Source organism: Eurosta solidaginis, chromosome 5, assembly GCF_040869045.1.
Source record: "Eurosta solidaginis isolate ZX-2024a chromosome 5, ASM4086904v1, whole genome shotgun sequence".
NCBI lineage: Eukaryota > Metazoa > Arthropoda > Insecta > Diptera > Tephritidae > Eurosta > Eurosta solidaginis.
Window position 1 is genome coordinate 204,118,846 of NC_090323.1, and position 27,430 is coordinate 204,146,275.

The following is a 27,430-nucleotide window of genomic DNA, read 5'->3' on the forward strand; positions in this document are numbered from 1 at the left end:
CGCATTTATAACATTCCATTTTCTAGCAGCGGCTTTTTCTTATAAAAATGAAATTTTTTGTCCTTATTTTATGAAAAATCACACAAATTTATTCTCTCAACAAAAGCGATACGCATATCAACAGAGCAAGCATGAAAACGCGGAAAAATATTTACCGATTCAGATTAATACGCTGACAAATTGCAGCGAGGGAGAAATGGAATTCGTTTTGATATTTCATTGCTGATTTGTTTTACTCAAAATATTTATTTATTTTTTTTACAAGTTATGTGGTTTCATCTTGATTGTCGCCATGGTTGTTTATCATTCAACAACAGCACTTTTAAAAAAGTGTTCAGTGAAAATTGTGCGCGCAAAAATGTATGTTTGTAGTAATATCGAAGTGTTAGTGATGTGCGCTTCTGAGCATTTAAGGAACCGGTGCTGTCGGGTGCAGTTCCATATTCCCAGAAACCTGGGTAACAGACATCTAATCAAAGAGACCCGGTGAACCACGTTCTAAAGAACAAATACTCGTTTAACTCACAGTTGAGGAAAGCAATCACGTCACACTAGCTCATCTTCGATCTGGACACTGTAAAAGGTTAGACTCTTACTTATTAAAAATCATACCTAATGTATGTTTCGCTTATAACGTCTACCCACATGACACCAACCATCTTTTCAATTGCAATGTGGAATCAACGCCTCTAACACCCTTATCTCTCCGGTCCACACCCCTTGAAACTATAAGTTTCCTCGAACTCCCGTTAAAGGATATTAATGACAATTTTTGAGTGATCCCATTTATTGGATGTACAGTTCCATAAGAAACCCGTCATACCCTTTAATATTAAGTTAATTCCTACGTAAAATTTTAAATGCGATATTTTACAGTTGGGCAAAATTTATAATTAACTTTTTTTTATTAACAATTCATGAGCTTAACACTGGCTTATAATAATTGAATATTCGATTATTATGTTTTTCTAAGAGAAACTGAAAAGAAAGAAAGAAACATTTACTGGCATATTGCGATGGTACCATATCGAAAACCGCCACGTAATCATCATCAGGCAATTTCGTAATGTTATCAAAGGTTTCACCGAGATTCGAACCGCGAATCACACGGTGAAACTGCAGTTGCCTTAACCACTAGACTATCCTGCTATCCTGTATTTGTTTCCTTGCTTAATTCAGTTTATCTTATTGCTACACTAACAACACAATTGAGACATTCTGTTTCTATTAATTTGCGTGTTATGTAGATTTGTTTTTGTAAAGTTTCGTTTTCGTTGCGAATGAGAAGCTTTGTAAACTCGGGCTCAGTTTTACATATTTATGTTTGTTTGTTTTAATTAATTTTTTTGTGGAGCGAATCTTTACTGTCAAAAAACGAATAGTCGAAGCTAAAGTTTTTCCCTATCTCTGAGGCGTTTCTATGCTTCCAAGTCTTCTTCAGGAAGTTTTCTTATATAAAATTTATTTTATTGTTCTGTAGTAAGTTGAAATCAGTATACAGTATCTATACGTAAATACTCTCTGAAGAGGTAGTGAAAGCGTGGAAACGTGTAGGAAGCGAAAAATAAAATTTAACTTTGCACGCCGTGTCTCCGTTTTCGGCCCGACACTCTTAAATCTGAGTTTCGCATCTTTACATGCATCCTTCTTCAATGCTTCCTAGATTCGATATATGTAGGTGTGCTGAGGATCATATTTAAGTACAGCCGTACGTCGGTACCTTTAGACTCGAATAAGTGTCCGAAGTAATGGTCCGAGAAATCCTTTTTGGGTACATTTTGAATCTTTTAAGCCGATATTTTGGTTCTAGTAAGAGTTTAATAGCATTTAGTCCCTGCCTTCGGATCCTTTAGACTAGAACTAGGTTCTCTTAGATATTTTAATACCCTAGAGCGCCAATTATTTAAAGCAACCGTCTTATCGGGTACGCCTCCACTCTTCTTTACATCACTTATAAGAATGTGAATGTTCAACAAGGTCTTTTATGTCGTCGTCAGCATTTTTTGGTTTTCATTCATTCTGATGCTGCAGTTTTCAATGTGCGTTTCTTACATTACACACCAGATTTAAAGACACGCATACCTACATGTGTGTATATACATATGTACATCGCTATTTGTGTATAAATTTCATTAAGCCAATACAGTCCGTTTGGGTTTATTTTGTCATTTTTATACCTTTCATGAACATGAAATGGTATATTAACTTTGGTCCGATGTTTGTAACGTTGAGAAATATAGAAGATAGACTCACCATTAAGTATACCGAATTGATCAGGGCGACGAACTGAGTTGATATAGCAATGTCCGTCTGTCCGTCCGTCCGTCTGTCTGTTTGAACGCACACTAGTCCCTCAAATTATGAGATATCTCCATGAAATTTGGCACAAGGATGTATTTTTGTATTACATTAAACATTTGTCGGATCCGGTAGGATCGGACCATTATAACATATATCTCCCATACAACCGATCGTTCAGATAAGACGATTTTGGTCATTCCTGCCGCATTTTAGAAAGTATAAACGTGAAACTCGGTGATATATATTCTAATATATCATAGAAGATATCCTGAAAAAATCACTTTGATCGGAGCTATATATAGTATATATCCCATACAACCGATCGTTCAGATAGAAAGATTTTTGGCAATTTCTCCCTTAATTTCCAATATAAAAACGTGAAACTTGGTGATATATATTCTAATATATCATAGATTTCCTGTAAAAATCATTTCGATCGGAGCTATATATAATATATATTCCATACAACCGATCGTTCAGATACGAGATTACACGAACGGGATAAGATTATTGTTCAGCCCCATTCATGAAAGGTATGAGTCCCGTCCTTACTTTTTTTTCTTCGTTTTTGATCTTTGTGCGTGCTCAGCAATAACAGATAAATATTTTCCCCAAAGAACTTATTCATAAGTCACTTAAGTGCCTTCATACTACACGGCCAATACGCAGTAATGATGAGTAAAGACCAGTAAATTGAAGACCGACCCACCAAACAACAAACCAACCGACCGACCAACAAACCAAGTAATGAAGTTGAGAGCTAAGAAAGAAGTGAATGGGAGGAAAGATCACAAGGCACAATGAGATTTTATGTAAACGCTTCAATTTGTATGCATATAAGTACTCATGGTTGTACATTTGTAAGTATGTATGTATATATGTATATTAATATGTATGAATGATTCAGCCAGTACATGGCTATAAGTTTTTTGCGGCTTTGTGAAATCGCCTCAAGTAGTGCGGTAAGCCCATAAAGATTTGACTTCGACACATAGGAATGTCTGTATGTATAACCCTTAAGTCGTATGCACAACTTTCAAACATGGAAATGTGTACTGTTGTACTTTTTGGTAGTCGAGAAGTTTTTATGTTAATCGGCAATTGCAGTTTTCATTGAAATAGGTACAAGATACTGTAAGTAACTTCACAGAATTTCTCCTCTGGACTCTGGTTTCTTTTTATATAAAGCCACAATATAGAAAGCTGGCGCGGATTCGAATAAGATAATAATTTGTATTTAATATGTAATACATTTTTTTTTTAAATTTGGATTTTGTGTAATTTACATTATTTCAAGTCAAGGTTTCTAACTGGTCTTATTTTCATTTGATGCATAAATATTTTGTTCAGTGTTGCAGTTTCATTCCTTCAGTCGATTTCAGTCGATTGTTTCTAGTTCTTTTTGATGAAATTTTTTTTTTCTTTTTTTATATTATTTCTTTATTTAAAAAAAAAATTTCTTTTTACGATTTCTTTACTTCAAAATTGTGTTTTTTGGTTGGCATAACCAACATTTGTAAGTGTCCTAAATAATTTGAATTGCATTAGTTTTTGTTTAATTTTAAAACTATTTAATTTTTTATAACTTATTTTGTTTTGTTGGTTTTCCGACAGGGTGGCTAAATGATGCATATCCAAATTTGACAAGGGATGACGGAAAATGGTTCCAATATACATACATCATTAATTTTTTATCTTATATTGTTCTTAATGTATTATTTTAGTTTCAAATATAGTTTTTTTTTTTTTTTTTTTTTTTTTTAAACATTTAAGTTTTTTCGTAATTTGAGATTTAGTTTTTATTGAGCCTTTTGAATTTTATATTTTTAAATGTCAAAATTTATTTGAATTTCCACATATAAATTGTTTATTTTTTTGACCTGTATTTTTTAAATAGAATCTTTTTTAATTTATTAAACACAATACTTAAAAGTTTCACAAACTAAATGATTTTATAATTTATTTAATAATTTGGGAAAAATTTAAACAACGTGACATCAGGACGGACAAGGCGACATCTGTTTCGATTATACCTTGTAAATCTCTTCAAAGCCTTTTCTCCCGGGAGTAGGAGTTGAACCCGCACTCCTACGATAGTTGAAATGGTTATAAACGCATTCAGCTACGTCATGCCTTAGTTGTTGTAAAGTTGTTTTGCCTTCTTCGCATATATTATCTTCCACACATTACATAATTCGTATGTAGTTATGTGTTGAAGTTATGCCTGTTTGTAAGGCGGTTTTCAGAGAAACTTGGTATTTGTTGTTGTTTTTTTTGTTCTATTTATAGAACTACAACGAATTAACCAAATGTTGTCTACTTATATGAGTTAACCAGGGATTGCCCGTATCGTGAAATAAATGTTTTCATACATTTAAAGCGATACGGGCAATCCCCGGTTAACTCATCTAAATTATTTTATTTTGAGGTAATCAAATTTTTAAAGTATGAGCTTAACACTTTTTAACATTTTCTTTTCAAGTCTAGATATTCACTTTTTAAATGTGTAACTAATATAGGTTTATTTAAAATGTTCAATTCCTTTTTTGCAGTGCGAGTTTAAACTCCAGTTAAAGTTTACTAGACTTTAACCTTGCCACTTTCTTCTGCAACATAAAATTTTGCTGCTCATCCCAGCTTAAGCGGCCGAAGTGGCAGGGTTGAACTCTAGTAAATTTTATCTGGAGTTTAAACTCGCACTGAAAAACCCGGCCTAAATTTCTTAAGTCAAAACTATTTTACATGCAATTTTCAAAACATATTTTTATTTTCCTAAATTTGGGAATTTTTAAGTTTCCAAGTGTAATATTTTCGAAATTTGAAATAATGAAATTATTAATTTGTTTTTTGTTATTTTGCAGAGTAAATGTACGAAAACTTTATATTTCTTTGAGATAAAACTTCTGCAATTTATGTTTATGTTTTTTAAGGCTACTTATTTAATGAGGTTTATAAGCTTGTTTGAAATAAACATTTTTTTTTATAAGTTTGTAAGAAATTAAAGTGTTTGTCCTTTTTTTAAAAAACTAAAAAAAATCTTTAATTTTTTACTTTTTAATTTTGGCATTTAAAATTTTTTTATTTGAAAATATTTTTTTTTCAAATCTATTATCTAAATTTCTTTTATTTTTAAGCCTTTTTGTTTAATAAGTTTTTTTTAGTTAATTTTAAGTTTAATCTTTTTTAACTTTTAAGATAAAAAAAAATCTATGGCACACATCGTTTGGAAATCTCAATCTTCCGAAAACGACCAAACATCCCCTATCTAAGTTTTTCTTCTCCTAATTTGTATAGATCTGTATATTAGCTACATATATAAATAAATATGTAAATATTCTGTTCAGAACTTTTGACCTTTTCATATGCGCAAACGCACAAAGTATGCACAAAAACTTTTCTTTGCAAACACTTCAATTACGAACAACTTATGAATAGGAAACTATGAATTTATATAAACCATTAGTCCGTGTCCTTTGGGTTGAAATTCGTTTGACACTTTCGACTTTGTAACACTTTAATGTTATGTATATTCAATACTTCACAGTTTCTCATGGACATCTTGGTAATTGAAATGTGTTTATACAATAAATATGTATGTAAACATCTTTCATGAAGTATGCACATACGTTTTTCCTTCACACTTCACACTTTCAAATTCATTTTGACTTGTGTGTTCATTCCTCGGCACTTTGGTATGCATGAACATTTTTCCATTATTTACACCTCGTGTGGCGCATGTGGCTATGAGCTGAAATATGTACTCTATATGAGTTGTTATTTTAATCGTTGTATGTCTAATATGTTTAGCCCAATATGTCAGTTTAACCTGTTATTATTACGATATACGCACCATACCATTAATGCCAACAGCTACAGCAATGCATTTTTGCGCTATCATCCAACCCATCGAGCCACAAAAAGGGAATTATTTAGCTATGTTTTTTTGATTCAAAGTGTTTAAAAATAAAGCAACTCATATCACGTAGGGCCGGTTTCTCATGTGAACTTTAAAATTTAGCTTCCCGGATTTATTACATTCGTAAGATTCCATAAGTTTTGAATGTTTTGCACATGCTAAAATTGTTTATTAAATTATTGTATTGTATTATGATGGAAAAACAGAAAAGAATTAAAAATACTGGTTGATAATATAGCTATTTCGACCCTTCCAAAGATCAAATGTTTTTGTTGTTATTTTTATTAGAAATTATATTCTCCTTATTTCGCAGGCCTTCCATTAGGCAGACTGTGTGCCGATTAATTCAGAAAAAAAAATTAAATAAATAATAAAAAAATTATAATTCAATAAATAAAAATATAATTACATAAATAAATAAAAATAGCTAAATAAATAAAAATTAATTAATAAAAAAAAAAATAATTAAATAAGAAGAAAACAAAAAATAAAAAATATTTGCTATCCATTTTCTTGCTGGATTTCTTAATTATGCTATTATAAACCGAGTATACAGTTCGGTAGGTATTGAATTGAGAAGCCCAAAGGTACCAATAATTTCGAAATTTCAAAAAAAATAAAAAAAAACATAATAAATAAAAAAATAAATAAAAATAATAAATAATAAATAAAAAATAAAAATAATAAAAAAAATTAAAATACAACAAAAAAAAAAGATAAAAAATTTTAAAATAAAGAAAATAAAACGGAAAATTAAACAAGGCAAAAAATAAAATAATGGCGGCCACCGTGGTGTGATGGTAGCGTGCTCCGCCTATCACACCGTATGCCCTGGGTTCAACTCCCGGGCAAAGCAACATCAAAATTTTAGAAATAAGGTTTTTCAATTAGAAGACAATTTTTCTAAGCGGGGTCGCCCCTCGGCAGTGTTTGGCAAGCGCTCCGGGTGTATTTCTGCCATGAAAAGCTCTCAGTGAAAACTCATCTGCCTTGCAGATGCCGTTCGGAGTCGGCATAAAGCATGTAGGTCCCGTCCGACCAATTTGTAGGGAAAATCAAGAGGAGCACGACGCAAATTGGAAGAGAAGCTCGGCCTTAGATCTCTTCGGAGGTTATCGCGCCTTACATTTATTTTTTTTTTTTAAATAAAATAGGTAAGACATAAAATAAGTTGGGTTTTTCTTAATTATACTTCATTCTGGATCATAAACCAATCTTTTCTTCTCCGGACGAAAAGCCACTTCTAAATAAAATAGTATAGATAAAAAAAATTAAAAATAAAGAAATGCAATCAAAGGAAACACATTTTGTGAAATAATACAAAAAAAGTAAAATCAAAAAACAAAACTAGTACACGAATAATTTAAAAATTAGTTTTTACCAAAATTCGAAAAAAAATTGTAAAAAACTGAAAAATCAGTAAAAAAAATTATAAAATTAGTAAAAAAAAAAATACTAAAAAAAGCATAAAAAATTAGTAAAAAACAAGTAAGAAAGTCTAAGTTCGGGTGAAACCGAACGTTACATACCCAGCTGTGCACTTGAAACGCTGTTGTTGGTAGAATATCAGTCAAATGTAGTTAAATACCATAGAGCTATTGTAAACTCTATTAAGGTTAGACCCTTAGAAAAAGTGGACGTGGTCTTTCTTTTTGCTAAGTTATAGCTTATTATTCTAGCCTACGACCCTTTTAAACTTGTTTTATATCTAAGTTGCCTTGGTCTTTAACCGATCCCATCTATTTTTACCGGACATATTTTCTGCTATAAGGAAAATATATGTACATAATTTCATTACGATATGTTAATTTTTTCGTCGAGTTATGGCTCCCGAAACATAGAAAATTGCTTAGTCATAAAAGGGGCGGTGCCACACCCATTTTCAAAAATTTTTGTGTTTTCCAATTTAATGCTATAATTCAATTTAGAAAATAAAATTATATTGATATAAAGCTCTTTTTCGCTAAGATATAGCTTATTGTTTTCGTCTACGACCCTTTTAAAAATCTTTTATATAAAAGTGTGCGTGTTCTTTAACCGATCTCGTCCATTTTTTCTAGAAATATTTCCTGCTATAGGGAAAATTTGTGTACCACATTTTATTACGATCCCTTAATTTTTCTTCGAGTTATGGCTCCCGAAACATAGAAAATTGCTTAGACATAAAAGGGGCGGTGCCACGCCCATTTTTTTTAAATTTGAAGTTTTCCTATTTATTGTTATAAATCCACTTGGGAAATGAAATACCATTGATATAAAGCACTTTTTTGCAAATATATAGCTTATTTTATTAGTCCATGACCCTTTTAAAAATCTTTTATATAAAAGTGGGCCTGGTCCTTAACTGATTTCGTTAATTCTTCTTCAAAGCATTCCTTATAGTAAAGGCAACCTCTCTGCCGAATTTTGTTACGATAGGTTTAACGATTTTTGATTTATGATTAATAATATTTGTAAAATTGATTTTATCACAAGTGGGCGGCGTCACGCCCATTTTAAAAGTTGTTTTAACATTTGTATCAAGAGTCTCAATATCAGTCCACACGTCAAATTTCAACATTCTAGCTCTATTATTTACTAAATAATCAGGTTTTTTGAGTTTTCCGAAATGTTATATATATAAAAAGTGGGCGGGGTTATCATCCGATTTCGCTAATTTTCAATAGCAATCTATTCTGGGTCCAGATACGCTCGTGTACCAAATTTGGTGAAGATGTCTCAATATTTACTCAAGTTATCGTGATAATGGACAGACGGACGGACGGACATGGCTCAATCAAATTTTTTTCCGATACTCATGATTTTGATATATGGAAGTCTATATCTATCTCGATTTCTTTATACCTGTACAACCAACCGCTTTCCAATTGAAGTTAATATACTCTGTGTGCAAAGCACGCTGAGTATAAAGAGATGACATGTTTTTAAATGTTGGAAAAATATTAAAAACATTTTTTAATAAAAAAATAACTAAGAGCTTTTAAGACAATAATAAAGATGGCTTAAAACCATAGAGTTCGGAAAAATAAAATATAAGTATTTAATCAACTTTTTGCATTGTGGGTTACTCGCACAACTTATTTGATTGACTCGTTGGGAGTTTTTCTTTTTTATCTCACAAATTGTTGGCGTCATGTTTTTATTTTTGTTAGTGTTGTTGGTGTCGTTGTTATGTGCGGCGTTTTTTTTTTATCTCTGCTAATGCTTTACAAATTACTTGTTAATTTGTATAATAACAATAATCGAATGCTTCGTTTAAAGTATTATTGGCGTTGAATGCAAAGAAATTTTCGTTTCCATACACGTATTGGGCGTTAATGTGAATAAAATCCTAAAAACAACAACAATCATACAACACTAGTAAGCCATTGTTGCCAGCAAACTGCTACAGCTCTTGCCATTCAATTTCCCTGCTTTAAGCAGCCGAAGACTCGCCGACCAGACCAGACCAAATAGTAACCAGCAGGCGGTAGTCAGACAAATAACGACAATATCGAGCTAACAGCAAAAGCAGCAGGCAGCTCGATAGGTAGTCAAAATATGTTTGTATGGATGGATGGTCGTGTCAGCCGTATTGTTTAAAAAAGAAAAAAACTCGCTGTTCTCATGCGATCTCTCCAACAGCTGTCATTCGCGACATAGACGTCGTCGTTTGCTCACGGAGTCCATTGCATGAATTTTATGGTTTCACCAAGCAACAAAAGCAAATTTAGCTACGAAGGTGGTTTATTAAGTGGATTGGGCGGTTAGCTTGGTTTGCCCGCCAGTTCGTCGGTTATTAGGTGAGTCGACAATTCATCAAGCTACCTACCATACAGTTAGCTGGGCAATCTACATATAATATTCGCTATATTTGTATGGGTGCTCTTGTGCTTAATAGTGGAAAACACTTGAGGGATTTATTAAATGTGTGTTTTGTTGCTATTCATTTTCAAACAGTAATTCACACAAACAACTTTTTTGTTTGTTGTTCGAGTAATTAATTTAAGTTTAAATGTGTCGGAATCGGTTTCCGTTCATTTAGGCGCACTGAATATTTGTTCGTGCGTATAAATGCTTAAAGAAAATATGCAGTACAGTTGTTAGCATAAAGCTAGAAGCGGAATAAATGGCTGGACGGTTAATTTTTTTCTTTAAGAATTAATTTTTTTATTCAAATATAGATAATAAATAATATATGTAAATAATCTATAACGGTATGGGCGGAGTTGCCCCACGGTGAAGTTTTGCATGCTGTTGATTTTCAATAATTTTTTTCTTGAGACTAGTCAATTTTTTCCAAAATAGAAAAGTGTAACTTCGCTCTGTGAAGAAAAACCTCAAAAAAAAAAAAAACTACAAATCAACACGGTTTAGGTTTTTGTCCACTGGTTTATTATATGGATTAACTACTATTAAGCTATGTATATGTTCATTGTCCCGATTTCAAAAAAAAAAAAAAAAAAACAAAAAAATAAATTCATAAATAAAAATTATAACCCATATTTAAATATATATTGTAACGAATTTACTTGCAATTTCCCTCTTATTTGCACTCTTCTGCTAAGTTCGAATCACTAAACTGGTGAATAAATAACTCCAATATTGAATAATGGAAAAATGACCTTTATTAAAGTACTTCACAATAAATAACTCTATAATGCAAAATGGCCTTTATTAAAGTACTTCACAATAAATAAATCTGCTATTGCCCGACAGATAGCGTGCTTAATCGAAACTGATTGATAGCTCAAATGAAACTGATCTATTGCCCGACAGATAGCGTGCTTAACTGAAACTGCTTCTAGCGCCTCTACCGCTGGATCTTTTATACTCTGTGATTTCCTTGTGGCATCTTCTAGGCGCTTCCAGAATTTACTTAGTTACCGCCATATAATTATAACTACAGATGCACCTATATAGCTTCTCATATGCGTGTATTTGTGAGCGACACTTCCACAATTACAATTGCATACTTTTAGGAGCATCTCAGATAAGACATCAGCATGTGTTTGTGCATCTCTTCTCTGCTGCATGTACGTACATATGTGTAGACATAATGATTTTGTATTACGTACATACTAGTGTAGCAGCTTGCTTCATTGTTGTTGTGGCTTTATTTACTTAGCATCAGACTAGGGATGTGAGTATCACTTAGTGTCACTCATGCTTGTCACAATATTTTCTTACTTTTTGTCTTTGAATTTTTGTATTTCTTTACATTTTTAATCTATTTTATTTCTTTTATGTTTTTTATAAACTTTTTTGTTTTTTAGTCTTTTTAATTTTCAGGTTTTTTATTCTTATTTTTTTAATTTTATTTTATTTTATTATTATTTTTTTTTTTTAATTTTATTTTATTTTATTATTAATTTTTTTTTCTATAATGTAGAAAAGTAAAACAAAAAAAAAATAAATAATAAAATGTGAAGAAAATAACGTGTAGGAAATACAAAACGTAAAAAATAAAACATTAAACAAAGTAAAGAAAAAACATCTTCCCATACGTTTAATAAAATGTTGGTTACAAAATTAAAAAATAAACAAGGATGTAATGAAAGAAAAATAAATATAATCCAATAACCAAGCCAAAGTTTTTTGAATTCATTGCAGAAATATTTATTAGTTTCTAATCCGATTCCGACGACAAGTGGATTGTTGAAACAATACAATTTGAAGGAAAAGATTAAAAAGTATCATATTAAATTAAAAAAACAAAAAAAAAATTAATTTTGGAACTTCAATTTTTTAAGAAATAATAAATAAAAAGTAAAACAAAAGAGATAAAAAATTAAAAAAAAACAAATAAAAAAAAAATAAAAAAAAAATAAATACTGCAAAACTAAATTCAAGAATTAAACTATATTTATGCTATTGTAATTATACTTGCCGTTTTCTTATATGATACGAAGCGGAAAACATACATACAAAATACTTATGTAGTGATTGTTTAAAGCACTGTGCAAGTTACTACGTAAGATCTAGAGCCTCCCTACACGATAAATTTGTTGGCATATTTTCTGACGTTTAACAAGCTGTTCCGGGCAAGTATTGAAACTAAAACCGACCCCAAAACATACATCTACTGAATTCCGAACTTGACACGCATGAGCCTTTGATAGGAGAGGCAGCTTGTCATTGGTGTGAAGGCTTCTCCTACTATGTGTTGGAGTGGCTTAAACGCGTGTATTCGCCTTGCGAATCAACGGTGACCTCGTCGCAGCAAAGGGCGATGCCTCTGAGATTCTAAAATAAGCAAAACACTGTGATTTCGGTTGTTCTTGTGTACAGTGCGACGTTGCATTTCCTGACTGTGGTACTAATAGATAACAGGAATTCCTTTATTTATTTTATTTATTTATTTATTTATTTATTATTTAAAGTCGACGACAAACTATGGTCGACTGCATAATATAAAAGATATATAAATATACAACTCAAAAGATAAAATTTAAGATATATCGAGATTTCAACAATGTTATATTACAAACAAAGAAATATTAATGAACATTACTATTTAATTTCAACATATAATAATAATGAGAAATATGAGTAGAAATAAGATCTTATGCCGAAATCTTATACTGGCGGAATGCATCAGATTCCGCTCAGCATGATATCGGAATGCAGTGGATTCCAATCTCCCTGTTGGAATGCAACAAGATTCCAATCAGCATGTCATGGGAATCCGGCAGTGCTAAGAGTAGTGTAATGAGGATGCGCCATCACAAGGCATAAAAAAGTAACATGACCTGTGTTGTTGGAATGCACCGGATTCCAATCAGCTCGATGCCTGACCCATAAGATTATACTGTCGGAATGCATACGATTCCGGTCAGTGACTCATGAAAAAGCATGTTTTTTACGTTGTTGGAATGCACCAGATTCCAATCAACACAGTACTGTCTTGTTCCTTCTTAATTATACATGTTGATAAATGTTCCTCCATCCTTAAGCGAAATAGTTCCCGTTTTTTATCGAAGGAATAAAATGCCGGCAAATTAAATTAGCTTGTATCTCTTAAATTAGATAGGCAAGTATTGCATTACGTATAGTGGCAAAAGTACATTCAAGACTGATGCAGCTATACAAGTCATTGTAGTGCGCGCACCAGATAAGAAGAGGATTATTTTTAGCAAAGTTTCGTCGACAAAGGGGTAAATAGAAAGGAACGTAGTGTCTGGATACTCTAGGGGGAACCGCAAAAAACAAGCGGCTGAGGAGGTCCGCGGAATCAATTTCTCCAATAATGAGCTTATGGATGAACAATACCCCCAGTAATATTCTCCGATTTTCCAGAGTGGGTAAGTTAATAAGAAGAAGTCTACTTCTGTATGGAGGAAGGTGGAGACTTGAGTCCCAATTAAGGCCGCGCAATGCAAATATCAAAAATTGCTTTTGAACTGACTCAAGACGCTTTATATGCTTTTGAGAAACAGGGGACCAAACGCATGAGCAATACTCGAGTATTGGACGAACCAGCGATGTGTACAGAACCTTAGTGAGGTACGGATCATCGAACTCTTTAGCCCATCTTTTAACAAATCCAAGTAAACCCAAAGCTTTGTTGGCTATAGATGAAATATGCATGTTAAAATTCAATTTCGGATCAAAAAGGACACCTAGATCATTTGCAATAGATATACGCTCCAAAGGCGTACCATCTATTACATAAGATTTCAATGCTGGCTTCACTCGGTGAAATGTCATATGCTTACATTTAGAGCAGTTTAAAGCTAGTAAATTTGTTGTGTACCAACATTGGAACGAATCCAAGTCGGCCTGAAGAAGATCTAAGGAACTCAAATCGGTAGGACAGTAAGTGTAGCAAAGTTTTACATCATCCGCATACATTATAGTATGGGAATATAATATTGTCTGTGGCAAGTCATTAATGAAAAGGGCAAAGAGCAAAGGGCCTAGATGACGTCCCTGGGGTACGCCGGAGGAAACTCCGAACGATTCCGACAGATTGCACTTGAACAGGACTTTTTGGGTCCGGTTAGAAAGATAGCTTTTCAGCCACATTAATAGGTGAAACGGAAAGCCCAGTAAATCAAGCTTATGAATAAGCAACTCATGGTTGACGGTATCAAATGCTGTGCTGAAGTCCGTGTAGATGACATCCGTTTGCTTGTTCGCTAAAAATCCTTCCATAACTATAGAGGTGAATACAAGCAAATTTGTAGTGGTTGACCTTTGACGAATAAAACCGTGTTGGCATGCAGATAAAAGACTAGAACACTGATATTGCAGTTGACTGGTGACAATATGTTCAAAGACTTTAGGAATGACTGAAAGTTTAGCAATACCCCTGTAGTTTTCAACTTTTGACCTACTACCTTTTTTATGCAGGGGTATAATAAAAGACTGTTTCCAAAGTGCCGGGAATGACGCAGATCCCAGAGATAGCTCAAATAATTTTAAAATAGGCTCATACATGTTTTCGGCGCAGTACCTAAGCACGCAACTAGGAACACCGTCCGGTCCCGGAGAAAAGGTGGGCTTCAAAGATTGAAGACTCTGAAGAACAATATTACCATCAATAGCAGGATTCCTAATGTAGTTTGAGCTATCTAAGTGATAGGGATATTGACCGGAATGAAAACCACTGGATGAATACGTGGACTTAAAGAACTCAGAAAATAGTTCAGCAGCGTCGTCATCAGTGCAAGCTTTTTTACCTCCAAAGGTTAATGAGGAAGGATACCCAGAAGTTTTCCGCTTTGAATTTACGAAACTGTAAAACTTTTTTGGATTTCTAAAAAATTGGGCTTTACAACAACTCAAGTAATTTTTATAACAAAGCTGATTAAGACGGTGAAATTTATAACGAGCTATTAGATATTTAGAGAGGTCTGCAGATGCTCCAGATTTCTTTAACCTCTTATAAAGCCTAGATTTAATGTTACTAAGTCTGATAAGTTGCCTTGAAAACCAAGGGGGCTTATTCGAACATAGGGTATAGCGAGTAGGAATGCAGGTATCAAAGAAGCCATCAAGCGTACTGTAAAATATAGAGATAGCCGAATCGACATCAGTGCAAGCATAGAGATCCGACCAATCATGGGAAGCCAACAGATCATTGAGCATAATGAAATTCGCTTTGTAGAAGCATCTAGATCGGGGACGAGACTGTACTTGAATCCTACGGGGTAGGCTGATATCAAGTGATATCTCTAGCGTAGGGTGAAGAGGGTCTTCTGGAAGGGATAAAGGTGGTATTCGCGTAAGGGCAGTACCCACCGAGCCATCCACAAATACTAAATCCAGCATTTTATTTCCACTATTTGGAACATTGTTAATCTGTAAAAGAGATGAGTCTAACAAGCAATTGAGAAACTCATGTTGAGCAGTGGGAGTTAAAAAGTTTGAATCACTTATATTAACCCAACTAACTGTTGGCAAGTTAAAGTCACCAACAACAACAAGTCGATCGTTATCTCCCAACTGCGAATGCAAATCACAGATGGCCGAGCTATGACTAGCATAAACATCCATATCCGAACGAGGTGGTATATACGAACAGCAAAAAATTACGCTATAGCTACCGAATGAAAGCCTAACTGCTATGAATTCGATATGAAAGATATTGTCCAGCGAAATCAACTCAGACGATAGGTTAGATTCAACAGCAATAAGGACACCTCCCGCTCTAGAGATGCGATCACGCCGATAAACAGCATATTTATTTGAAAAAAAACCTCAGAATTGTAATTATCAGGCTTTAGCCAGGTCTCCGTAAAAGCTACAACTTCTGCAGAAAAGTTGAAAGAATTAAGGAAGAATGGAACAAGTTTTGATCGTAAACCACGAACATTTTGGTAATTAATGAGAAGACGGGACAGATCAGCAATTACTTTTGTGTCGTTATTACTGTGTTCGTCATACCGTTTTTTGGCTGTAATAAAACAGGTTCGGCCCTCGGCTTTCTCGTGAACAAGTGAACCACAGTATGCTTGGGCCAAAAAGAGGAATCAAGTACCTTATCGAAATATTCATCTGAAAGGGATATTTTAAATGAGGAGATGTCTCTCTCATATTTAAAGTTAAATTTATACACATTGATGTTACTAGTGGGTGCAACACCAAGTTTAGAGCAAACGTAATGAGCAATGTCATTTTCGGTAAGCGAGGCGTGTAATCGGGACACAAATACAGCCCTACGAGGTGGCACGGCAGTCACCTGCAAAGGAGTAGCGGATAGCGCACCAGAGAGCTGGGAAGGTGCGGCCGTTATAGCGTTGGTTATCGAGCCCGTACTATTTTTTTCAGGTACACTTGTATCGTTAGCAACAACCCCAGTATCGGTAACTGTTATTGTTGGAGCTAAAGATACCGGTGGAGGTGTAGGATGAATTGGGGAGTCCAGCGAAATCAACATTGGTGACGTAGAACAAACAGCCGCAAAGGTACCACTATTAGTTCGTGCATCGTTTAATTTGCCAGAGATCGTCTCACTGGAAGTCTCGACACAACCTTGTGGAGATTCTTGTGGAGATTCCTGAGCTGCATTGTTCATAACGTCTTTGGTAAGCCTGTTCGTATCAGTCAACGCGGTTGAAGGGACATTCGTAGGAGGACAGCTTTGCCCCTGACTCGAAGACAAGTTGGAGTTATTGTTGGGCATACATTTCTTACGTTTTGGGGATTCAGATATCACTTTCAATTTTTTAAAGTGAGCCTCCATCGTTTTGAATCTTTCGTTAAGGTCACGAAACCCAATAAAAATGTTGTTGAACTCTTTCTGAGTTTGCCTCATAAAAGCTCGCATGTCATTTTCTACGGAACGACAATCATGACATGTCCAGTTCAGTCTAATTTTGCTGGATATTAGGTCAACCACCCGACCACCTATGTGAGAGAAACCGGCACAGATAACATGAGCCATATTATCACAGAGCCAACAACAAACATAAGTATCACCACGGGAAATTTTCTTTTGATTGGTGCACTTCTTGACACAGCAATCCAACATAATTGCAAAGTTAAATAAACCCAAAAGAAAAATAGGCAAAAGAAACTATGAGTATAGGATAAATTGAACAGCTGTTCAAAAATTATGGGCGAGAGTTATTTTGGAGCACTGGATGCAAATCGCAGCAAACACAACACAAAGCAAAAAGGGCACACAATGACTTGCTAATAGCAGCTACCAACAAAAAGGTATGCAGTTATCACAAATTTTTGTGAAAATCTATGATATATGAACACACAGACTGAATGTTTAAATTGCACAAAAAGCCACTATGTATATTGCACTGTGTAAAGATTTAATACCAAATTAAACTTATAAACTGTTTTCTATTATATGAATAAATATTTATAAATGATAAAACTTGTTTACAAAGTAAAAAGAATAACAATTCGAAGAGCGATCAAAAACACGTCCGCGCACGGCAAGGTTACCAGATTACTGATGGCAGATGTCTATCAAAACTTGTGGATCTGAAGAAAAGTAGTTTTTGCAAACTTCCACAGGCAGGGCATGAATTCCATGTGCGGTGCGGGCGCCTCAAAACTATTGCTTAATCAAACCCTAATATACCGACACGGTATTGAAAGGCACTCCGCATATATCGGTACTCCAAATAAGCAAAGAAAGGAAGTAGTCACAATAACCGACATTTTGGAGGGGGACAAACAAACTACATAGCAATGGTTTGCAGATTGTTTTTCGACTTAAGCTGTCAGAGTTTTCCAAGCACTACTCTCCTTGAATGAGTATACAGTGTAGGTTTTACTGTTTGGATGCAACATTTTTGTTGTATTTAAATCAGTTAACGTATGTGTTAATAGCTCTGTAAATGTTGACTTTCGAATAAAAATACCCCATGCAAAACTAAATATACCCAAAACATTATTTTGTTGAGGTGGCAATGCTTGTTAAGTATTTGACAATTTGTGTCTTTGACACCTAACACAATTTATGTCAAATACGTTAAAAGTGCAACTACCTTGTTTTCTTGTTTCATGAGTTATGTACATATATCTTGTTTTGAAGAACATTTCCTTGGTTTAAAGAAACACCCTGCAAAAATTGTTGGATTACGTGTTCCATTTTCTTCATGTTGGAGTACTCTAACAATACTCCTTTGCAATGCGTATGCGGACCACCATCAGCCGATCATTGCTCGTTTTTAACGACCGTGATCACGACACAATGACGATCGAACAGAGTTGCCAAAAGTAAAATATTGCATACAAATAACTGATAATAAAATTTTACTATGGCAACTCTGATAAAATGCAACCGCGCACTGGTTTTATGTACACATACTATATAATAGAGAAATATTAGTTTCTTTATTCACGCAAATGCTAAATAACATAAGAATATTCGTAGTATAAAATATAAAAGTTGTATTGCCCCTCTTCATTTACTTTCATTTTAAATTAAATTCACTCCGATAATTCTTTCCGACACAATTCCTCTTTAGTACTTTGGTATATGATCCTCTGTGGGTTCTCCATGGAGCACTACAGTGAAAGTACTTTGGAAAGTACTCTCACGTATGTACTCTATGGAATACTCACAAACAAAGCGAGAGTGGGATCACCTACTCCTCTCCTAGGACATCGCAACGTTAATTGGAGCACATTTTTTGTATGCATACAGATTAGTTTTGGAACACTCCCATACTCCTAAAGGAGTATTCCTTACACTATTTATGGAGTACTCGCGTTTTTTTAAGGGCAGTTTTTATTTTTTTTTATATTATATAATATATGTACTTATGTATGTCATGGTCTTATTACTTTGTCGAAAACTGTATACATTTATTAGAATTTGTATCTCTGTAAAAGCGTTTATGTGCTATCTACCTACTTTTAAATTCTTTGAAAAGAGTATTGTTTGGGATTAACTGATATCTACAAAAGATATTCATTTAGGATAAGGTCTTTTGTGGTAATTAGTGCTGGCCTTTGTACTAAATTTCTTACGCTTATCGTTGGAGCAATTGAAGTAGCTGTGAGGAGGGAAATACAAACAGCAGTCGATCACCGTTTGTTGGAATATCAACTATACACGCAAATGTACAAACGTATGTATATACATTTCTTTTATTTTCATAGAACTGTGCTAATGTTCCTGACTACCTGTGTCTTTGATGAATAACTGTCAGTTTGAATTTTATCTTTAAATAAATAAATTGCTTTATTTTATGTATTTCTTTCATTGTTTTGCTGTATATTTTCATAGAAGAAAGATTATGCCGAACTTGCGTATCGGGAATTTCGCTATTCATTTGAATGAGTGTTAAATATCTGATAATTTTTTTTTTTTACAAATATTTATTTCTTCGTTTGGTGGGTTGTAACCCGTGTCGATTTTCGATAAGATTCTTTTTATTTAATTTATTCTGTGTTGAGATCCCCAAAAGAGGTCACCTACCTAAGTGTATGCATTTAGAAAATTTTAAGTTTCCAATAATGCTTTACTTTGTGAGGATAGGACTATTTCGACTTCTTCACAAGAACGAAATAATGTAGCGTCACATTTCACAATCTCCTCCCAGCAAACAATTCAGCTTAAAGAAATGTACGAAACAACTGGACAGAGCTATATTTACCCAAAGCGGAGGGAGCAGCACTCAACGAATCGACGATAAAAATCCCGAAAGGCGACAGGTGTTGCATATGATCCATCAAGCAGGAAAGACGTGGACAGAAGCAAAAAAGCAGAAAATGTGCAAATTCTACGACGTAAGACTCACAAACGTGCTCATATCTCTAAAGAGAGAAGACCTAAGACTTGTAATGGGCCTACTAACTAGACACTGCCTGTTGGCGCTATATGCTTATAAGTAAGACCTCATCACTAACAGCTGATGTAGGAAGTGCGAGCTGCAGGAAAAAAAGGTTGAGAACGTTCTGTGTTCGTGCCCTGCGCTCGCGAGGTCAAGGCTCGCATTACTAGGGACGGCAGAGTTGCCAGATCACGAGACAGCAATTAAACTAGGTCCTAGAGAACTTCTAGTATTTGCCAAGAAAACGGAGTTATTCCATAACATAAGTCCTGATTCCTAATTGGGGTTTTCCGTTCGGTTGTCAAACAAATTCCGGTTATTTTATGGACACTTTCAATGTATGTGAGTTCTTTATTTACCGGCCAGTTCAACCCAACCTAACATATTTACGAAAAAGGGGAAGATACCGCCCGTTTGGTTCACTTCGATAGAAATAACAAGCACAGAAATAACAACAACAGCGACAAAAAATTTAGAACGTATGTTATCCAGAAACATTTCACTTTTTCACTTCTTACTAAACCTCAATTTAATCATACCCTGCACAGAAAGCTTAATGAGTGTCGGACAAGCCCTAAAAGTCCAAAACAAATCCACTCCGGTAGCCAACAAAAAATGTATTTCCTCTTGGAGCCATAATCTATATCTACTTCCTTCATGCTAAAAGTTCTCTTTAGATATCACCATAACACGGGAAGTAGGCTTAGACAACGGAAGGGGCATCACAATATACGCCGACGACTCGAAAATGGAAAAGGGAACTGGATCTGGGATGTACTCGACACATCTACAGCTAAGCCAATCATTCCTACTTCCTGACGCATGCAGTGTATTCCAAGCCGAGGAATCCATAGACAGAGCGGCAAGCTGCTCCAAGCCGCCTTAAGGGCATTAGAGTCCAACATGATAAAATCGAACATCGTGTGTAGGTGTAGAGCCTCTCTGGCTTCTATAAGTCATCTCAATGTCTCCCTTTGCTGGGCCCTGGACAGCGGCATTGATGGGAATGAACTCGCGAATGAAATGGCTAGGAAAGGTTCCGACATAGACATAAGTGAGGTGGACAGCTCCGTCCGACCGCCGCTGAGTTGTCTCCTAGGGAGAATCGACGAATATGAGAACAGGCCAACAGACTTGCTATGGGCCAATAGGGTTGAATGCGAAATCTCAAGGTCCTTATGGCCATGCTTGGATAGGAAGGTCACCATCTTCCTTCTCAAACTGAACAAATCTGTGGTGAGGGTACTTACGGGTGGCATCACAGGTCATTGTGCTATCGCACCAATTCTCCGACGGTGGCGAATACCAACAAGCTCCCTTTGCAGCAGCTGTCAGGATGAGGAGGAAGATGAGTTGATCTACCACTTTCTCTGCCGATGCCCGGCGCTTCAAAGAAGGCTCAGATTTCTGGGCTCACGCTTCTTCGACAGCCTGACAGAGGTTGGAAAGGTGGACGTCTCGCTTCTTCTTGGGTTCATCAGGGAAAGCAAGTGGTTCTTTGAGGACCGCTAGGAGTTAATTGGACTAAATGAATTTGCCGCCACCCTGTACTTACTGAGGGCACTCACAATGGACAAAAATGTCTCCGAGTGGAAGTGTGGGTATCACCCACGCACGCCCTCTTAACCTAACCTAATCTATATCACCATAACATTGGTCCCAACTGGACCCAAAGTGTCTACCACAACATGCGTACATGAAGGACAGTGAACTGAAACTGCCGTCCATATGCTCATAGGTACCATAGATATTGCCATCCACTACAAACAATATATTATTTAGGCATGAAAAGAGTTTTTCATAGAGATTACGGTGGTTGGCCTGTGATGGGTTATAAGAACACGTAATTTTACAAGACCCTGGTGGCAGACCTGTGATATGTCACCTTTAGGGGGAATCCAGGTATATCAACTGTGTGTACCTTGTAGATGGTTGAGTTCGAAATAATTACTTCTTTCTTTGGATATGTACAAAGCTTATTCCGGATCTTTTCGGAAACATTTGAGGTTTATTTCCGGAACTATTTAAGGGTACATTACAGGTACTTATTGGAAACATTTCAAGACTGTCTTAGGATCAATTTGGGCCTTTTCCGGGAACTGTTCTGAATTATTTTGGGACTATTTTATGGATCAATTGAATCGTTTCAGGGCTATTTCTGTATGTTATCGGGATTCTTTCGGGAACTTATTCCGGGATCAATTCGGAATTATTGTCACAATACTTCCAGTACTATTTCGGGATCCTTTCCCGTTTCGGATTATTTCTGGATCTTTCTGGGATCATATTATGAGTAGGGCTGTGAACTGCGTCCGCATTTTTCAACTATCCGGATAAACCGGATATTCGAATAACCGGATAGCTTGGCAAAAAATCCGGCTATCCGGATATCCGGGTTCACAAATAGGAAATCCGGATATCCGCTCTTCGGCTATCCGGATACGTAAACGCAAAATCCGGATATCCGTATGTCCGGATACTGGAATATAAAAGTTGAATATCTGCATATCAGAATTGAACGAAGCAAACATCGAAAAATTATTTACAAAATATGTTTGTAAATTATTAAATTAACGTCAAAAATTAAAAAGCTACAATTTTACAAGCAAGTGAAAATAAGAACAGTGCCATTTGTTTATATTGTCCGTCCGGATTTTATTCGTGTCAACGGATATCCGTATGGATATCCGGATATACGAATATGCGGTTAGTCCCAGCCCTAATTAAGAGTGTTTTGGGACTAGTTCGGAATTATCTTTGGAATAATTTTGTTTAATGTCTGGACTGTTTTGAAGATCATTTCGAGACTATTTTCGGGAACGATTACAGCACAATTCGGACTTATTCCGAGATAGCTTTTGGAATAATTTCGAGTATCGGTAAATTCAACCTTAGGCTTAACCGGCCGTTCGGCAAGGACGGTTGTAACCGTACTTTATAGCTTTATTTTGATAAGCTTAAGGAAAATACAGGAATGGAAAGCAAGGAGGACATTTTACTGAAGAATACGGAACTGCTACTAGTAGTTATTCGCACCTGTCTACTAGTGCGCCTGTTTGCACCAGTGCAGCTTCCTTTTTAAAGCAATGTTCGCCATTCGTCTGTAATGATCCATCGACTAACTTTGATGAGGGTTAAACTTGGCACTTATAGGAAACTAATTTTGTATTATCATTTTATATTGTTAAACACTATTTCGAATGTTTTCGTGTGTTTTTTTTTTTCAACACACATCTTTTCCTTTTAGTTTCCCATTTTTCCTAAGGGTTTGTGAATGGCAAAAGTGTGTTACTTCAAAGACACGCGACACTCTCCCTATCTGTTCTACTCGTATAAACGAATCCTTTTTGCCACGCTTCTATTTTATGCACAATTTTATTATTATGTATTCAATTATCTTCGATTAACCAAACGCAACCACACAATTTCCCATATCAACCCAAAACCACTTTACTTACTTACATAATGTAGTTGCATGCAATTAAACTGATTGTTTTTCATTATTTCCCCCTTTTTTTTTGTTTCGCTATTAATCAGTGACCTTAAAATTTTCTTGTTAAAATCATAAAAGTCAACCCTCGCGCTGCGTCCCTTGCGTGTGTGACCCTAATTTTCAACGGCAGCTTGTAGAAAATGCTCATAGTTTGCGACCTATTGCTTTCGTAACGGTCTATGTAGTACTACGAATGTTCGATGAGACTGTTCGGCTGATGATAGCGAATGTAGCTCACTCAGCGCTTTGATGACGCGCTAAATGCCTTCTGTTCTACGTTCATCATCAAATGTTCCTTCCTTCCTTCCGTTATGTATAACGCCTGTCTACTAATTTTACTCACCTCCCGCCGCAAATATCCTGCTCCCTTCGTTGTTTTTGTTTTTGCCTCTTTTTAGTTGTTAGGTTACGTTCACCACCCTGAAATTGTGCCACTGGGAGGGTTGTTGTAACTGATGATGGTGTTTTTAATGGCGCTGTTCCTTGGTGATGGTGGTGTCGGCATAACATGCGCTTATTGTCGTTCGGACTTTGGGTCGCTTAGTGTTGAAATCGTGATACTGCTAATACTTAAACCATCACTTTACTCTATGTAAATTCGTTTGGTTTTTTTACTGTTGTGTCTGTTGTTCATGTTTTAGTCAAATGCTTTGGATATGCTCACTCAATCGTTGCACATTGGCTCGCTAGTAACTGCCGTATTTAGCCGAATATGATCCACTAGGATTTCGTTTTCATTGCACTTAACCAAGTCATAGCATATTGTTGAGCGTCTCAGTGCGGATACTTTGCGCGCGCATATGTGCTCCCTTGCTCAGAACAAATGATACTTAGTATAAAGCAGAGCTTGACAAACTTTTGGATGATTTGTGAACGAATGTTCTCTCATGAGTTAAATGCTGAGATTTTATATATTCTAATTTATTTTCTCCTTAAGCTCTGAACTTGGTACGCTCCCTGCTCCCGAGGTCGCTGGAAAGTAAAAAATTTAAAGTATTATCCTACTCGATTGAGAGTTGGCTGGTCCCACGAATGACTTGTCATTGTAACTTATCAGACCCAGCGATTTTTATCTGTTAGTATGATTGACCATTTAAATGAGAGCAATATGATCTTAACGTAGTTGCAATCACTCTCCTATCACATCAAAATTATAAGCTCCAAAAACATGAAGTATATGTGACTTGTGCTGCGATTCAGTGTAGAGGTGCGTATGCATTGCCGACTAATAAGCTACTTAGTGGCAGCATAAATCATAAGTTCATAAGGCAACTTTGTCGCAACTACTTAATTTTTGTGCCGTGATTGAGTCTGCGATTGCGACTATTGATAACAGTGATTTCGGAAGAACTGAAAATTATGCCACAGTATGTCAGTCATAGTGATTTCTTGCAAACTATTGCTGCGATTTACTGTTATCTTTCAGGCGCTGTAAGTTTGCCAACTCAAAATCGCTCTCGATGTTTATTTCTTTTAGTGACTTCAGTTACCAACTATTTTGGTATGTCTGGACTAGGCGTAATCTTGCGGTTCGTTGCCAACACATCGCTCTGACCCAGGAAATGTTGCTTTCGACTCCCATATTTGAAAGCAGAGAGCCACTGAGTTTGAATGGACAGGTGAGGAAACATTGATTATCCTTCTTAGTTCTCCCAATTGACGTTAGTTATCGCGGAGCTGGGATGACTAGCGTGGCGTAACGTTAAAAATGAGAATGATGACCAATTGTTTCACCACTCAATTACTATATCGGCAACTTTAACATTTTTTATACTGAACCGCAGTTATTCATAAATTGTTCACCTCTTCAAGGGATTGTCGCACAATTCAATTCATAGCTTCTCTAACCCAATGTCAGCCTCACCTACCTGTAACGAATCCTGTTTACTTAGTAAGCGAGCAACATGGATGCAATTCCACAAAACCTTCGGGGAGTCCCCTTATTGCTATAAGAAGAGGAAAAAGATGCGTATGCATGACTGCCTCAAATAACACCAACAAATTAAGATCATTTAAAAGTGAAGCAAATGTGTCCACTACCCGGCTCAGGTTGGGTCGACTGGTACATCAGCTTCGTCGAAGCCCGCCATAAACTATAACGAGAGATGTTGCATTCATCCCAGCGGTTTAGGGGGTTAGAATATACTCCGAGATGGTCGGGCTTGGTACCGGAACGTACCGGATCTGCATCCGGCAAAGGATCATCAACATCGATAATACTCCCCAAGGCCTTCGGGGAGTGTCCTTATCGCTAAAAGAACAACAACAACAGAGATATTGCATTCTCCTCTCGTTAATCGAACCTGTTCAATGGGAGTAGTCTACACCCCAGCGATATATTTAAGTAACCGAGCAGTAGGATCATTTATATAACTCGCTCAGTCCGTAGCAAAGCTTTAACGAGAAAGACGCTGCCTACAATGTACCCTTGGATGATTTGATCTAATCAGTATTGCTTTAGACTTGCTAAGTCTGTTATCGACCAGATCGTCTTTATAAGCCAACTCCTGAAGAACACCCATTAAATGGAATCTACTTTCACCACCAATTTGTCGGTATCAAAGCAGCGTAGTACAGTTTCCTGTGTCGATGAACAAAGTCAAAATGAAGAATTATTTGCCGCAATAAAACAAAAAAGACGATACATACAGAATAAAGCTAGGATCCCAAAGAAGAGTGCCACATGCTGTGGATTGTCGACCGCTGGCCGAAATCGTACCTTGGCGGCGTGTAACGATATTTTCATTGTGTTTTCATACTTTCTGTTGGTAGAGGTGCTGGCAGTCGTGTTCTGTAATGGAAAACTCACAGTTACTAAATTGTTGACTGTCGGAGCAAGAAGAATAAGACGAAACCCATATTACCTGTAGTCTCGCTATTCTCCTTGTCAGCGTCATGGCGTTATTTTGTGTCATATATTTGCCATTTTTAGGGTACATACGAATTACGCTCGTGGCTGTAGTAATATGTTGTAATTTTTCTCTACCACGCGCCCACTTAAATTTATTCAGTGTGAAGTGCAAATCAGTTTAAAATATTTACTTGTACAATATTTTTCTGCTTTTTTGCTTTGCAACGCTTCGTTGACTTTGTTCGTTGTTGCTTGGTGGTTTGTTGCCTTCTTGACGGCGGCGTTCACATTTTGCCTCATGGGCTGGCCGTACACATTCTGACACAGTTGGCACTGCTGTTTTTTGTTTTTTTTTTTTTCTATATTACTACTACTAGGTTTATTATATTTGCACTGTGTAATATGAGTATGAATTTATGAGCAATAAACTGTTTGATGTTCAAATTTTATTTACTTTTTTATTATTAGACTAGTTTCCCTTATACGCACTTGACTGAGTGTCGTTTATAGCAAATTGGTCAAAGCCTATAAAAATTTTCCACGGGAAAAATCTATGCTTGAAAAGCAATTAATAAACTGTCTTTTATAACTTCGATTTTAATATTCACATAGACATTTAATACCCTAACCGTTATAATGAGAAGATAGAATTTGTGTAAAAAGTTTTAGAGCTTTGATACATGGTACCACTCAAATCCGATTTTCTAAGTACTTATTAAAGACAAGGCGCGATACACCGCCGCACAGTGTTTCGTGTAGAACAAGCTAGCTGGACAAAATTATTTTATGAGATTTTCCGTTTCATATGCAGTCATTTATTACAACTACGTCATTTTTTTCAGCCATATGTTCTTGTTTTTTTATTTTTTTCCAAAATTTTACTTCATATGCATACATTTGCTTATTTCATAAACAGTAACTCATGTGAATAATTGACATACATAGATCCAAAAAAATTTAAAGGACTTAAAAATATTACTTTATTGTACTTAAATTGAATGGAATACAAATCTCAATACTCTAGAAAATTCTAAAAATTCGGAAAAAAAAATTAAAATTTTTTATGAAAATTCGTCGAATTTTTTAAATATATGCCCCTATTACCGTTTACAACTCAACTCTGGTTGAGTTGAAATTTC

General features: G+C 35.5%; 1 protein-coding gene across 8 annotated transcripts in view; it reads left to right on the plus strand.

Moving 5' to 3' along the window:
- Positions 1-27,430, plus strand: part of Gug (Grunge) — a 142,630-nt gene that overhangs the window by 54,235 nt on the left and 60,965 nt on the right. Inside the window, exons 1-2 of one of the 8 annotated variants that reach the window (XR_010953472.1) lie at positions 2,819-3,161; positions 3,916-9,999. The exons of the other annotated variants lie outside the window; for them this stretch is intronic. The gene's annotated coding sequence lies outside the window, so the exon portion shown is untranslated. Of the gene's footprint in view, positions 1-2,818; positions 3,162-3,915; positions 10,000-27,430 lie in introns of those variants that run through there. 8 annotated transcript variants of the gene reach the window in all.